Source organism: Oncorhynchus keta, chromosome 34, assembly GCF_023373465.1.
Source record: "Oncorhynchus keta strain PuntledgeMale-10-30-2019 chromosome 34, Oket_V2, whole genome shotgun sequence".
NCBI lineage: Eukaryota > Metazoa > Chordata > Actinopteri > Salmoniformes > Salmonidae > Oncorhynchus > Oncorhynchus keta.
In genome coordinates, this window is record NC_068454.1 from 70,041,290 (window position 1) to 70,057,140 (window position 15,851).

Sequence of the window (15,851 nt, forward strand, 5' to 3'; positions counted from 1 at the left end):
AGCATCTCGGTGGATGCTGCAGTGGACCCAAGAGCATCTCGGTGGATGCTGCAGTGGACCCAAGAGCATCTCGGTGGATGCTGCAGTGTACCCAAGAGCATCTCGGTGGATGCTGCAGTGGACCCAAGAATCTCTCGGTGGATGCTGCAGTGGACCCAAGAGCCTCTCGGTGGATGCTGCAGTGGACCCAAGAGCCTCTCGGTGGATGCTGCAGTGTACCCAAGAATCTCTCGGTGGATGCTGCAGTGGACCCAAGAATCTCTCGGTGGATGCTGCAGTGGACCCAAGAGCCTCTCGGTGGATGCTGCAGTGGACCCAAGAGCCTCTCGGTGGATGCTGCAGTGGACCCAAGAGCCTCTCGGTGGATGCTGCAGTGGACCCAAGAGCCTCTCGGTGGATGCTGCAGTGTACCCAAGAATCTCTCGGTGGATGCTGCAGTGGACCCAAGAATCTCTCGGTGGATGCTGCAGTGGACCCAAGAGCCTCTCGGTGGATGCTGCAGTGGACCCAAGAGCCTCTCGGTGGATGCTGCAGTGGACCCAAGAGCCTCTCGGTGGATGCTGCAGTGGACCCAAGAATCTCTCGGTGGATGCTGCAGTGGACCCAAGAGCCTCTCGGTGGATGCTGCAGTGGACCCAAGAGCCTCTCGGTGGATGCTGCAGTGGACCCAAGAGCCTCTCGGTGGATGCTGCAGTGGACCCAAGAGCCTCTCGGTGGATGCTGCAGTGTACCCAAGAATCTCTCGGTGGATGCTGCAGTGGACCCAAGAATCTCTCGGTGGATGCTGCAGTGGACCCAAGAGCCTCTCGGTGGATGCTGCAGTGGACCCAAGAGCCTCTCGGTGGATGCTGCAGTGGACCCAAGAATCTCTCGGTGGATGCTGCAGTGGACCCAAGAGCCTCTCGGTGGATGCTGCAGTGGACCCAAGAGCCTCTCGGTGGATGCTGCTGTGGACCCAAGAATCTCTCGGTGGATGCTGCAGTGTACCCAAGAATCTCTCGGTGGATGCTGCAGTGGACCCATGAGCATCTCGGTGGATGCTGCAGTGGACCCAAGAATCTCTCGGTGGATGCTGCAGTGGACCCAAGAGCCTCTCGGTGGATGCTGCAGTGGACCCAAGAATCTCTCGGTGGATGCTGCAGTGGACCCAAGAGCCTCTCGGTGGATGCTGCAGTGGACCCAAGAGCATCTCGGTGGATGCTGCAGTGGACCCAAGAATCTCTCGGTGGATGCTGCAGTGGACCCAAGAGCCTCTCGGTGGATGCTGCAGTGGACCCAAGAGCCTCTCGGTGGATGCTGCAGTGGACCCAAGAATCTCTCGGTGGATGCTGCAGTGGACCCAAGAATCTCTCGGTGGATGCTGCAGTGGACCCAATAATCTCTCGGTGGATGCTGCAGTGGACCCAAGAGCCTCTCGGTGGATGCTGCAGTGGACCCAAGAGCATCTCGGTGGATGCTGCAGTGGACCCAAGAGCCTCTCGGTGGATGCTGCAGTGGACCCAAGAGCATCTCGGTGGATGCTGCAGTGGACCCAAGAGCATCTCGGTGGATGCTGCAGTGGACCCAAGAGCCTCTCGGTGGATGCTGCAGTGGACCCAAGAGCCTCTCGGTGGATGCTGCAATGGACCCAAGAATCTCTCGGTGGATGCTGCAGTGGACCCAAGAGCCTCTCGGTGGATGCTGCAGTGGACCCAAGAGCCTCTCGTGGATGCTGCTGTGGACCCAAGAATCTCTCGGTGGATGCTGCAGTGTACCCAAGAATCTCTCGGTGGATGCTGCAGTGGACCCAAGAGCATCTCGGTGGATGCTGCAGTGGACCCAAGAATCTCTCGGTGGATGCTGCAGTGGACCCAAGAGCCTCTCGGTGGATGCTGCAGTGGACCCAAGAATCTCTCGGTGGATGCTGCAGTGGACCCAAGAGCCTCTCGGTGGATGCTGCAGTGGACCCAAGAGCATCTCGGTGGATGCTGCAGTGGACCCAAGAATCTCTCGGTGGATGCTGCAGTGGACCCAAGAGCCTCTCGGTGGATGCTGCAGTGGACCCAAGAGCCTCTCGGTGGATGCTGCAGTGGACCCAAGAATCTCTCGGTGGATGCTGCAGTGGACCCAAGAATCTCTCGGTGGATGCTGCAGTGGACCCAATAATCTCTCGGTGGATGCTGCAGTGGACCCAAGAGCCTCTCGGTGGATGCTGCAGTGGACCCAAGAGCATCTCGGTGGATGCTGCAGTGGACCCAAGAGCCTCATCTCGGTGGATGCTGCAGTGGACCCAAGAGCATCTCGGTGGATGCTGCAGTGGACCCAAGAGCATCTCGGTGGATGCTGCAGTGGACCCAAGAGCCTCTCGGTGGATGCCTGCAGTGGACCCAAGAGCCTCTCGGTGGATGCTGCAGTGTACCCACCCAATGAGTGTACCTCTCGGTGGATGCTGCAGTGGACCCAAGAGCCTCTCGGTGGATGCTGCAGTGGACCCAAGAATCTCTCGGTGGATGCTGCAGTGGACCCAAGAGCCTCTCGGTGGATGCTGCAGTGGACCCAAGTGGCGTCAGGAGAAACTGCTTGCATGCACGTTACCACTCCACTATGTCTCCCCGTCATGGCTTTTGCACCATCAGTACAGATACCAACACATCTTGACCACCAAAGTCTGATGGATTTGGTGTCACAAAGCTGTCCAGTAATTTAAATATATCCTCTCCTGTTGTCCTGGTTTCCGGTGGTTTGCAGAAGATGATGTCTTCCTTAATTTAGCCCCCATAAACGTAACAGACATATACCAGGAGCTGTGCCAGGCCAGCCACATTGTCTGACTAGTTTTTTGAGCCTTTTACCCCAGAATTGTCCGAGCCATATCTGGGGAAGCAGGAATAATTAAGTCCTCAATAGTATGGGGCTTGCCTGTCCTAGCCACTCAGTAGCTCATCATATAAGATGCTTCTAGCCCCTTCTTATTAATGGTATCTGTTGATTTTACACATGTCTTACTACTCAAAGTCATCTTAATTTTTGTGCAAAAAAACTCCCACGGCTTATTTTTAAAATTGCCATGTTTTGTTTCCAATTGTCTGTGCAAGAGTGAAGGTTTCATTGAGTTGTGAGATAGTTCTTTTGCACATATAACACACTGTGGCTGAGGAAAGGCACCACTCCAAATATAAATGAACCCCTAATCAATGTAGTTCTCATCATATTTGCTCCTCTTCGATGGTCCAATGTCCCGGTCTGTTGTTTGCTGCTTTCCTGGGTAAGGGGACGGTAGCTCTTCGGCTGCATCAGATTCACAACTGTCAGTGTCCATGCTAGCTGGGCTAACAGCAAATGTAGAAATAGTTATGCTAGCATTGGATGGGCTCGTGGAAGCAGAACAAGTTGTGTCGACGACAGGTGCAGGTGTAGTACTGCTGGTAGTAACAGTACTACCAGTAGAGCTGGTATGTGTCTCTATGGAAGCAGAACAAGTTGTGTCGACGACAGGTGCAGGTGTAGTACTGCTGGTAGTAACAGTACTACCAGTAGAGCTGGTATGTGTCTCTATGGAAGCAGAACAAGTTGAGTCGACGACAGGTGCAGGTGTAGTACTGCTGGTAGTAACAGTACTACCAGTAGAGCTGGTATGTGTCTCTATGGAAGCAGAACAAGTTGTGTCGACGACAGGTGCAGGTGTAGTACTGCTGGTAGTAACAGTACTACCAGTAGAGCTGGTATGTGTCTCTATGGAAGCAGAACAAGTTGTGTCGACGACAGGTGCAGGTGTAGTACTGCTGGTAGTAACAGTACTACCAGTAGAGCTGGTATGTGTCTCTATGGAAGCAGAACAAGTTGTGTCGACGACAGGTGCAGGTGTAGTACTGCTGGTAGTAACAGTACTACCAGTAGAGCTGGTATGTGTCTCTATGGAAGCAGAACAAGTTGTGTCGACGACAGGTGCAGGTGTAGTACTGCTGGTAGTAACAGTACTACCAGTAGAGCTGGTATGTGTCTCTATGGAAGCAGAACAGGTTGTGTCGACGACAGGTGCAGGTGTAGTACTGCTGGTAGTAACAGTACTACCAGTAGAGCTGGTATGTGTCTCTATGGAAGCAGAACAAGTTGTGTCGACGACAGGTGCAGGTGTAGTACTGCTGGTAGTAACAGTACTACCAGTAGAGCTGGTATGTGTCTCTATGGAAGCAGAACAAGTTGTGTCGACGACAGGTGCAGGTGTAGTACTGCTGGTAGTAACAGTACTACCAGTAGAGCTGGTATGTGTCTCTATGGAAGCAGAACAAGTTGTGTCGACGACAGGTGCAGGTGTAGTACTGCTGGTAGTAACAGTACTACCAGTAGAGCTGGTATGTGTCTCTATGGAAGCAGAACAAGTTGAGTCGACGACAGGTGCAGGTGTAGTACTGCTGGTAGTAACAGTACTACCAGTAGAGCTGGTATGTGTCTCTATGGAAGCAGAACAAGTTGAGTCGACGACAGGTGCAGGTGTAGTACTGCTGGTAGTAACAGTACTACCAGTAGAGCTGGTATGTGTCTCTATGGAAGCAGAACAAGTTGTGTCGACGACAGGTGCAGGTGTAGTACTGCTGGTAGTAACAGTACTACCAGTAGAGCTGGTATGTGTCTCTATGGAAGCAGAACAAGTTGAGTCGATGACAGGTGAATGTGTAGTACTGCTGGTAGTAACAGTACTACCAGTAGAGCTGGTATGTGTCTCTATGGACGCAGGCCTTACTTCTTTTGAACCATTTATCAGTTTTCAAGGAAATGGAATGAGCAGAGAGAGTAATGGTTAATGTGACTGGATGTTAATTATTTGACTAGGCTACCTGTATTTGACAATTGTGTTATTTCGCTGAACACTAGATGGTTTCATTTTATTTTGGGCAGAGAAACGAGGCTACTCAGGTGAGATATAAACCCTCAGCCAAATGTATAGCCTGTTGGAAAATATAAATGGCCTGTTTGAATTTTATTTTTTATTTTTTTAATCACATTTTTATTTGGTGTATCCCCGACGGCATTGCGCATACATGGGAATACCTGACCTAGAGGATATGCATAGTGATAAATACTGAAAATGTTGATTTCTCTTTTGATTGATCTCTCAGAGTCAGAAACCTGTCCGGATGTTTCATTGGCTCTCATGTGCCCTGACTCTGATGGACCGCTGGCTGACTAGAACCTTTGAAGTGATTGTGTTCAGTTTGATTGGCCGATTGGCCGTGTCCAACATGGATTCATGGTTACACCGGGTCAACTCTCCATGAATCATCTCACAGAGTCGCGACCTATGACCTTCCACTGCCCATCCAATGGCTTTGACCACAGCCCACTTAATCAGTTGCCATTCATTTATACATACATTTCTATTCATCTGATATGTGGGTTTTCTGTGTGGATAAATCATGTCTTTGGTTATTTGTGTTGTTTGGCAGTGTTAGAATGACCATCTGTCAATGGAAATTAAGGTTCACTTTGTTTTTTCGTTTTTTATTCTTATTTTTTTTTCTTTTGTAACAGTGTTTTTATTGGAATTTCACAATTTTCACCCATACAGATACAACAACAGAGACAAAGCACAAAAAAAAACCAGCACTCACTTACATATACCTACGCATATATATATACATACACACACATACATATACATACACACATATATAGGCGTACACACATACATACACATACATACATACCACACACACCCATACATACGTACACCATTTTCCTCTTCCCGCTCGGTGCTTCTCTCACCCCATCCCCATCATTGCGTCCCTCAATACATACAAGGTTCACTTTGTTAATAAACCATATTTGTCACATATGAATGTTCAAGTTCCTTTAAAAAAAAACATATGAATGTTCACGTTCCATTTACCAGTCAAACAGAATCCCAAGGCCAGGAAGGAATGCATCTCACCATTGCTCCAGGGACCCAGTGATGTCACGGTGTCCTAATTGGCTTGACAATCCTCGTCCATCTTAGTAGGCCGAGGGGGAGTGGGGGAGGGAGAGAGTGAGAGAGAGTGAGGGGAGGAAAGAAAGAAAAAAGAAAGACAGAAAGAGAAGAAATGCCCCATGTCAGGATCCAGGACTGACAGAACAGAAACATCCCCCTGAGAAAGACTCGGTTGGACTAAACCAACTGAGACCCCCATACCTACTCCATTCCACATCTAATGTTTGGTGTCTACCAGTGGGAGGGCTAGGACCTGTCAGTCAAAACATTGAGGACATGCCGCTGTTTCAAAACATGTGCTTAAAGGGTGTGAAGTTTAACTGCAGTGGGGCTGAAAGCAGCAGTAAAAGTCTCCATGAAATTTAAGAGACAGAACTGCATCTAGCCCCCTCTCCTATCTGGTACTGCAGGGGGCTGGATGTTTCTAATAGACAGACCTGCATCTAACCACCTGTCCTCTCTGGTACTGCAGGGGGGTGGATGTTTAGAAGAGACAGACCTGCATCTAGCCCCCTCTCCTCTCTGGTACTGCAGGGGGCTGGATGTTTGTAAGAGACAAACCTGCATCTAGCCCTCTCTCCTCTCTGGTACTGCAGGGGGCTGGATGTTTGTAAGAGACAGACATGCATCTAGCCCTCTCTCCTCTCTGGTACTGCAGGGGGCTGGATGTTTGTAAGAGACAGACATGCATCTAGCCCTCTCTCCTCTCTGGTACTGCAGGGGGCTGGATGTTTGTAAGAGACAGACATGCATCTAGCCCTCTCTCCTCTCTGGTACTGCAGGGGGCTGGATGTTTATAAGAGACAGACATGCATCTAGCCCTCTCTCCTCTCTGGTACTGCAGGGGGTTGGATGTTTATAAGAGACAGACATGCATCTAGCCCTCTCTCCTCTCTGGTACTGCAGGGGGCTGGATGTTTATAAGAGACAGACATGCATCTAGCCCTCTCTCCTCTCTGGTACTGCAGGGGCTGGATGTTTATAAGAGACAGACATGCATCTAGCCCTCTCTCCTCTCTGGTACTGCAGGGGGCTGGATGTTTATAAGAGACAGACATGCATCTAGCCCTCTCTCCTTTCTGGTACTGCAGGGGGCTGGATGTTTATAAGAGACAGACATGCATCTAGCCCTCTCTCCTCTCTGGTACTGCAGGGGGTTGGATGTTTATAAGAGACAGACATGCATCTAGCCCTCTCTCCTCTCTGGTACTGCAGGGGGCTGGATGTTTATAAGAGACAGACATGCATCTCGCCCTCTCTCCTCTCTGGTACTGCAGGGGGTTGGATGTTTCCGCTGTCATGTGTCACATCACATCAGCAACGCCATGTGACAGTTATGAGTGATACAAACTAGTGCACCAGAAAACAGTTAGGATGGTCTTCTACTGTGTTCTGTCTACATTCATCAACTGCATGAGATTGTTTTTGCCTAACAGACCAGATTGACAGATAAAAAGGGTGAACACACACACACGCATTCAAGCACACACACACATTTACACATACATGAACACACACACACACAGTCTGTAGCCTTTAGGATGTGTGTGATGGGTTGAATAAACTGTTTTGTTTTGTCCTAATCCCTATAACCCAGGCTTGTGTCTGCTGGCTCTGTGGAGATGAGAGATGTCACTCACTGCTGTAAGCTTCCTCTATCCTCTGACACCACATGATCCTATCTTTAATGTACCTTATTTTTCTGTGTGTGTGTGTGTGTGTGTGTGTGTGTGTGTGTGTGTGTGTGTGTGTGTGTGTGTGTGTGTGTGTGTGTGTGTGTGTGTGTGTGTGTGTGTGTGTGTGTGTGTGTGTGTGTGTGTGTGTGTGTGTGTGTCTATATCTGTGTTCATATAGCGAGTGTTTTTTGGCTGTGCAATGTCTTTGGTGAGATTGAAATGAGTATTGAACACAAGTTATGCACGTTGGTCATGTCTAACAGCCTTTTACAGGTGCTGGGATATACTCAGCTCTGCTTAATGGTGCATTTAGCAGCTACAATAATTAACTCGGTGGAGGGACTGGATGATAAAGCACAAACTGTGAGACACACACACATGCATAAGTGAACACAAATACACACACATACAATAAAGCACAAATGCACGCCGCACACATAAACAGTGGCTTGCGAAGTTATTCACCCCCCTTGGCATTTTTCCTATTTTGTTGCCTTAAAACCTGGAATTAAAATGGATTTTTGGGGGGGTTTGTATCGTTTGATTTACACAACATGCCTACCACTTTGAAGTTGCAATTTTTTTTATTGCGAAACAAACAAGAAATAAGACCCAAAAAATGTAAACTTGAGTGTGCATAACGTTCTCCCCCCAAAAGGCAATACTTTGTAGAGCCACCTTTTGCAGCAATTACAGCTGCAAGTCTCTTGGGGTATGTCTCTATAAACGTGCCACATCTACCCATTGGGATTTTTGCCCATTCTTCAAGGCAAAATTGCTCAAGCTCCTTCAAGTTGGATGGGTTCCGCTGGTATACAGATTCTCAATTGGCTTGAGGTCTGGACTTTGACTAGGCCATTCCTAGACATTTAAATGTTTCCCCTTAAGCCACTCGAGTGTTGCTTTAGCAGTATGCTTAGGGTCATTGTCCTGCTTGAAGGTGAACCTCCATCCCAGTCTCAATTCTCTGTAAAACTGAAACCGGTTTCCCTCAAGAATTTCTCTGTATTTAGCGCCATCCATCATTCCTTCAATTCTGACCAGTTTCCCAGTCCCAGCCAATAAAAAACATCCCCACAGCATGATGCTGCCACCACCATGCTTCACTGTAGGCGAGCACCAAACGCGTTTGCTTATTTTTTCTTTAAGCAATGGCTTTTTTTCTGGCCACTCTTCCGTAAAGCCCAGCTCTGTGGAGTGTATGGCTTAAAGTGGTCCTATGGACAGACACTCCAATCTCCACTGTGGAGTTTTGCAGCTCCTTCAGGGTTATCTTCGGTCTCTTTGTTGCCTCTCTGATTAAGGCCCTCCTTGCCTGGTCCATGAGTTTTGGTGGGCAGCCCTCTCTTGGCTGGTCAGTTGTGGTGCCACATTCTTGACATTTTTTAATAATGGATTTAATGGTGCTCCGTGGGATGTTCAACGTTTCTGATGTTTTTTTATAACCCAACCCTGATCTGTACTTCTCCACAACTTTGTCTCTGACCTGTTTGGAGCGCTCCTTGGTCTTCATGGTGCCACTTGCTTGGTGGTGCCCCTTGCTTAGTGGTGCTGCAGACTCTAGGGCCTTTCAGAACTGGTGTATATATACTGAGATCATGTGACACTTGGATTGCACACAGATGGCCTTTATTTAACTAAATATGTGACTTCTGAAGGTTATTGTTTGCACCAGATCTTATTTATATGCTTCATAGCAGAGGGGGTGAATACATGTTCACTCTTTCCATGTATTACATTTTACGTTTTTTTTTTTCATTTTCACTTCACAAATTTGGACTATTTTGTGTATGTCCATTACACGAAATCCAAATAAAAATCTATTTAAATTACAGGTTGTAACGCAACAAAATAAGAAAACGCCACGGGGGATGAATACTTTTTCAAGGCCTTGTACACACTGTGAAACTACATATTGTCTGACGAGTATTTTTCTCCGCTCATACAGGAGTAATAAAGGCCTAGTAAACTAATTTGGTGGGGATTTATCAGGGGGTGCTGCAGCACCCTCTGCACCTCTACTACCCACGGTTATGTCTTCATTAGTCTTAGATGTGGCGTGGACAATTACAGGCTATTAAAATATCCAACATGACAAGTGAAACTTTTATATTTATGTTTCTTTCATTTGCAGCATAAAAACTTTATTTTTACCTTTTATTATTTATTATTTAATTTTACCTTAATTATCCTTTTGTTTCGAGGACTTAGTCTAAAATTACACCATCGGTTATTTTTCCTTGACAGTGTTCTCATTAATGACCAACAACAAGTGATTAAAGATATTATGTACGTGATATAGGGAACACTAATAATCAGTCCAGTAGGATAGCAGATAGGCTTAACCTTTTCATATTTTTATTCAATTCAACACTTTCGGCTAATTCATGTATTTGGATCAGACCCAGCTGTGTGAAGGGGATCGTGCCTGGGCTCTGATATCCCTCATAAAGACCATATGACCTAATAATTACCCTGCTAACGATATCATCATCCATCCCCCGCTCCACTCACTCCGCCACGCACCGCTAGTCTCCTTCAAAAACAGAGAGAGATACCATGTACTGTGTCAAATCACCTCAGGTAAATTATGTCTCGTTAAAATAACTCAGGGCCGAGGGTAGAACTAAGTGGACCACAACCAGTAAAGACAATTGTTTGACCTCAGTAGTTTTCAAATTGGATTACTGTAGAGAAAATGAAACTTTTGTTCGTTTAACTGGAAACTTTGTGAAGCCTTTTGTTTTTGTAACTCCTTTGACTTGAAGCTCTGTGCGGCCTGCTGTACGTGGCTAAAGCCTAGTTAATTAAGCTTCATGAGTTAGTTGGGAGCCTAAAACAGCAGTTCCAGCTGTGATGGTTCACCACATTACAGAGCCCCACGGACCTCTTCTGCTGTGATTAATTACTGAAATAATGATTCACTTAGTAGCCCCTGCTCCCACTCAGCTCAAATCATTCCCCACTGGAGCCAATCCCCACATAACGTTCTGTCAGAAGTTTGAGTCAAATGTAAAATCATTTGCATGTAAATGCATCAAATGTCTGCAGCTGGAAGTGCTTGCATGTGTTGTTCAACCAGATCAGATCCTCTAGACTAGGTCACCATTTTGGATCTTCTTTTACAATATCTTTTAAAAAGTGTGTGTGCATATGTGTGTGTGTGCCTACGTGTGGCATCATAGTTTCTCCTACCTCTCCTCGGCACTGTGAGTAACATGACCACTCAGGTATGTCTGGTTCTCACCTTCGTGTTTAATCTTAGCAAACACATCCTAAATAGATCTCTACTATCCCTAAAGACACACTCTCTTCTCACAGCCCATCACTTCTCCCCTCTCTTAAAGAAGACAGTTGTATTATGTCAGCCGGTAATAAAGTCTCTGATAAGTACACGGCTTGTGTTTACTAACAAGTAAAGGTGAAATTTAACACCTATCTCTAAACTAAATATGCACACTCCTGCTCCCACACATCACATACTGTATCTCAGAAAGAGAGGGGGAGAGTGGGAGTGAGGGAGAGAGAGAGAGAGGTGGGGGGACTGATAGAGAGTGGGAGTGAGGGAGAGAGAGAGGGGGGGGACTGATAGAGAGTGGGCGTGAGGGAGAGAGAGAGGGGGGGACTGATATAGAGTGGGAGGGAGGGGGAAAGAGAGAGGGGTGGACTGTGGGAGAGAGAGAGAGAGAGAGAGAGAGAGAGAGAGAGAGAGAGGGGACTAATAGAGAGTGGGAGGGAGGGAGAAAGAGAGAGAGAGAGAGAGAGAGAGAGAGAGAGAGAGAGAGAGAGAGAGAGAGAGAGAGGGGACTAATAGAGAGTGGGAGGGAGGGAGAAAGAGAGAGGGGGGACTGTGGGAGAGAGAGAGAGAGAGGCTCAGGTTGTGAATGCGGGGTAAACATGCTGACAGTGTGAGCACAGCTGAGAGTGCTTAACTCACACTACTTCCCTGCATAGAGCCCTGCATTGTTCCACAGGCGCCTCTGGCTCTTTTCCTCCTGATAATTACACCTTATTTCACTTAAAACAAGCCTCCAACAAACCAACACAAAAACACTTGCCTTTTCTCTCCTCTCGCCTGTTACATTGCCTTCATTTTCTCTCTTCTGCATCTCCCTCTCTATAAATCTATGCAAGAGAAGAGTGTTTAATCTATGTAAGATTGTATGTTCATGAGCTAACATGTCCAAACTCAGGTATGCTGTGCCACAAGACATTTTTTTAACTGGCTGAACTTAAGCCTTGGTATTAGCTCTGGGTGCAAATGCAAGGTTACTCATGACACATCACACACAGTTTGATATATTTGATACCATTCCACTAATTCTGCTGCATCCTCCCTAATTAAGCTGCCACCACCTTCCTGTGTCACACAGGCTCGGCTCCCAACCATCTATGCTACACTTACACCCCTTCCCCGCCTATAGATATATAAAACACTAAATATATCTTACACATCACCTTCAGTAGACTATCACTGTCTCTTAGTTTGGAACTAGCAACAAAGCAGCATGACTCCATCAATGTCCAGACAGAGTGAATGAATAGTTGAATCCCCCATAGAGACAACCTGTTGTCCCTCTCATAACCACAACACACACATGGCCTTGGCTCACAGGTCACCAAATTGGATGACATTGCTTAAATCAGCTCATCAAACTAAGGGAAATGAGGCCAGTCTCCATGGTATCATATATTGACTGAATGACACCATCAGCGCTTAAAATGTCTTCACTCTTTACTCGAAACATCATGCCACCACCACCAGTGAGAAGTGGGAGGAGGTACAGTATTTTGACAGAGATAATTATGATTGCAAGCCAATATCAGTCAGGCCTCCGTATTGTTTATTATGCATATATCATGTAACCAGAGTTAAAGAGGAGACCCAGGTGTTGACGGAAAGACACCTGTATTTTAAATTCTGTTGATGGACACCAGTGTGCCAGGCTGGCACAGAGCCAACATGCCAATGCCATCTGTCTCCTCTTCTTCTTCCCTCTCTTCCTCATCCTCATCCTCCTCTCCAATCATCTCCTGGCCAATAAATGTCAATATGAGACAGGCAGACAGATTAATCCCCTACACACAAACACACAAACACATGAACACACACACACACACACACACACACACACACACACACACACACACACACACACACACACACACACACACACACACACACACACACACACACACACACACACACACACACACACACACACCTCAGCTCAACAGAAAACACATGCTTTACTAATCAGCTTAGCATTTAAAACTGACTCTCTCTTTCTCCTTTCCCCCCACCCCCTTCTTTCTCCATCTCGCTTTCTCTCTCTTCCTCTCTTCCCACTTCAATCTCCCCCTCTCCCCTTTCTCCCCCTTCCCCATATCTATCAGCCCCAATCAACTACACTTTCTCTCTCTTTCTATCCCCTTCTGCCCCCTTCTCTCTCAGCCCTCCCTCCTCCCCATCCCTTGGAGGAGGATTGATATCTAATTATGTCAGGTCACTCGTCCAGATGGACCCATCGCCCGTCCCTTTGTATCCCTCCTCACCACTCCCACAGGCCCTCTGACCTCCTACAGCATCGCCCTGGAAACCAACCTGTCTGAGCTAGCTAGGTCCCCATGGGCAAAGTGTGAGGGGGAGGGGGGATGAGACCCTTGGGTTTACTCAGGGAAGAGATGCAGAGAAGGGTGGATAGGGGAAGAGGAGGAGAGGAATACTTGGTATTCCAGGCCAATCTCACGGCTGGTTAAGCTGCATGAATAGATGTAGCAGGGAGGGTGGCCATGGATGTGTCTCTCTCTCTATCTCTCTCTTGATCTCTCTCTTTTGCTCGATCTCCATCTCTCTCTCTCTTCATCGTCATCTCTCTCTTTCTCCTTAGGTCTCTCTTTCTTTATTTTCTCTCTCTTCCTCTTTCTCTCTTTTCTCTGCTCTGGTGCCAGACAGATGGTTCAGTACACAGACAACAAGCATTTGTTTGAAGAGCTTCAATAACTCCACTAATGTGAAAGAGAATAAAGCGATAGTGAATAGGACATTATGTAGGACATCATATTGGAGGGTTGGGAATATGTCTGTCTCTGTGGTGATGTTTTAAACAACCGCCCCCAACCAAGACACATATAGTACAGTGAAGACTGTTATATATTTGATTTGTTGATAGTATAACCTTGATGCCTTGATTTTATTGAAACGGGTAGATGTATGATTTTCTTTATGGTTTTCAGATGATGGGTAATTTCTTCCAAAGGTCCAGGACTTTCAATCTAACATTGACTCTCCACTAATTGTGTTCTCCCCTGAGACACTGAAACACAGCAATCTATTTTAGGGCAGTAACCACTTGTCATATGCATTCAATTACCCCTTAAGAATTGAGTATTGAAGTTGTAATTTGTAGGGCAGCATACCCTGACTGATCTCCCACACTGCACTGGGCTAATCATACCCTGACTGACCTCCCACACTGCACTGGGCTAATCATACCCTGGCTGATATCCCAGGGTGCATTTGTGCTGATGTTTGGCTATCCATGCCAGTCCAGACTGCCAGCTATAGTTGGGAACCGTTGTGTACCAAAAAAAATACATTTCCAGCAACCAAATTTCCAAGTTAGAGTTTCAGTTTAAATTAAGGTTTGTCATTGATGTCATTGTACAGTAAACTACATTTTGTCATTGATGTCATTGTACAGTAAGCTGCATTTTGTCATTGATGTCATTGTACAGTAAACTACATTTTGTCATTGATGTCATTGTACAGTAAACTACATTTTGTCATTGATGTCATTGTACAGTAAACTACATTTTGTCATTGATGTCATTGTACAGTAAACTGCATTTTGTCATTGATGTCATTGTACAGTAAACTGCATTTTGTCATTGATGTCATTGTAGAGTAAACTGCATTTTGTCATTGATGTCATTGTACAGTAAACTGCATTTTGTCATTGATGTCATTGTACAGTAAGCTGCATTTTGTCATTGATGTCATTGTACAGTAAACTACATTTTGTCATTGATGTCATTGTACAGTAAACTGCATTTTGTCATTGATGTCATTGTACAGTAAACTACATTTTGTCATTGATGTCATTGTACAGTAAACTGCATTTTGTCATTGATGTCATTGTAGAGTAAACTACATTTTGTCATTGATGTCATTGTACAGTAAACTGCATTTTGTCATTGATGTCATTGTACAGTAAACTGCATTTTGTCATTGATGTCATTGTACAGTAAACTACATTTTGTCATTGATGTCATTGTACAGTAAACTACATTTTGTCATTGATGTCATTGTACAGTAAACTGCATTTTGTCATTGATGTCATTGTACAGTAAACTGCATTTTGTCATTGATGTCATTGTACAGTAAGCTGCATTTTGTCATTGATGTCATTGTACAGTAAACTACATTTTGTCATTGATGTCATTGTACAGTAAACTGCATTTTGTCATTGATGTCATTGTAGAGTAAACTACATTTTGTCATTGATGTCATTGTACAGTAAACTGCATTTTGTCATTGATGTCATTGTAGAGTAAACTACATTTTGTCATTGATGTCATTGTACAGTAAACTACATTTTGTCATTGATGTCATTGTACAGTAAACTGCATTTTGTCATTGATGTCATTGTACAGTAAACTACATTTTGTCATTGATGTCATTGTACAGTAAACTACATTTTGTCATTGATGTCATTGTACAGTAAACTACATTTTGTCATTGATGTCATTGTACAGTAAACTACATTTTGTCATTGATGTCATTGTACAGTAAACTGCATTTTGTCATTGATGTCATTGTACAGTAAACTACATTTTGTCATTGATGTCATTGTACAGTAAACTACATTTTGTCATTGATGTCATTGTACAGTAAACTACATTTTGTCATTGATGTCATTGTACAGTAAACTACATTTTGTCATTGATGTCATTGTACAGTAAACTACATTTTGTCATTGATGTCATTGTACAGTAAACTGCATTTTGTCATTGATGTCATTGTACAGTAAACTACATTTTGTCATTGATGTCATTGTACAGTAAACTACATTTTGTCATTGAGACAGAGTTCAGTGTGTCAAATCAGAAGGGCATGCTGTCATTGGTCCTCTGGCAGTCTGCTATTTGGGATGCCATTGTAGGGTTCAATTCTCGTAGAGACTCTTTTCTCTGTATATATCAATGATGTTTGCTCTTGCTGCATT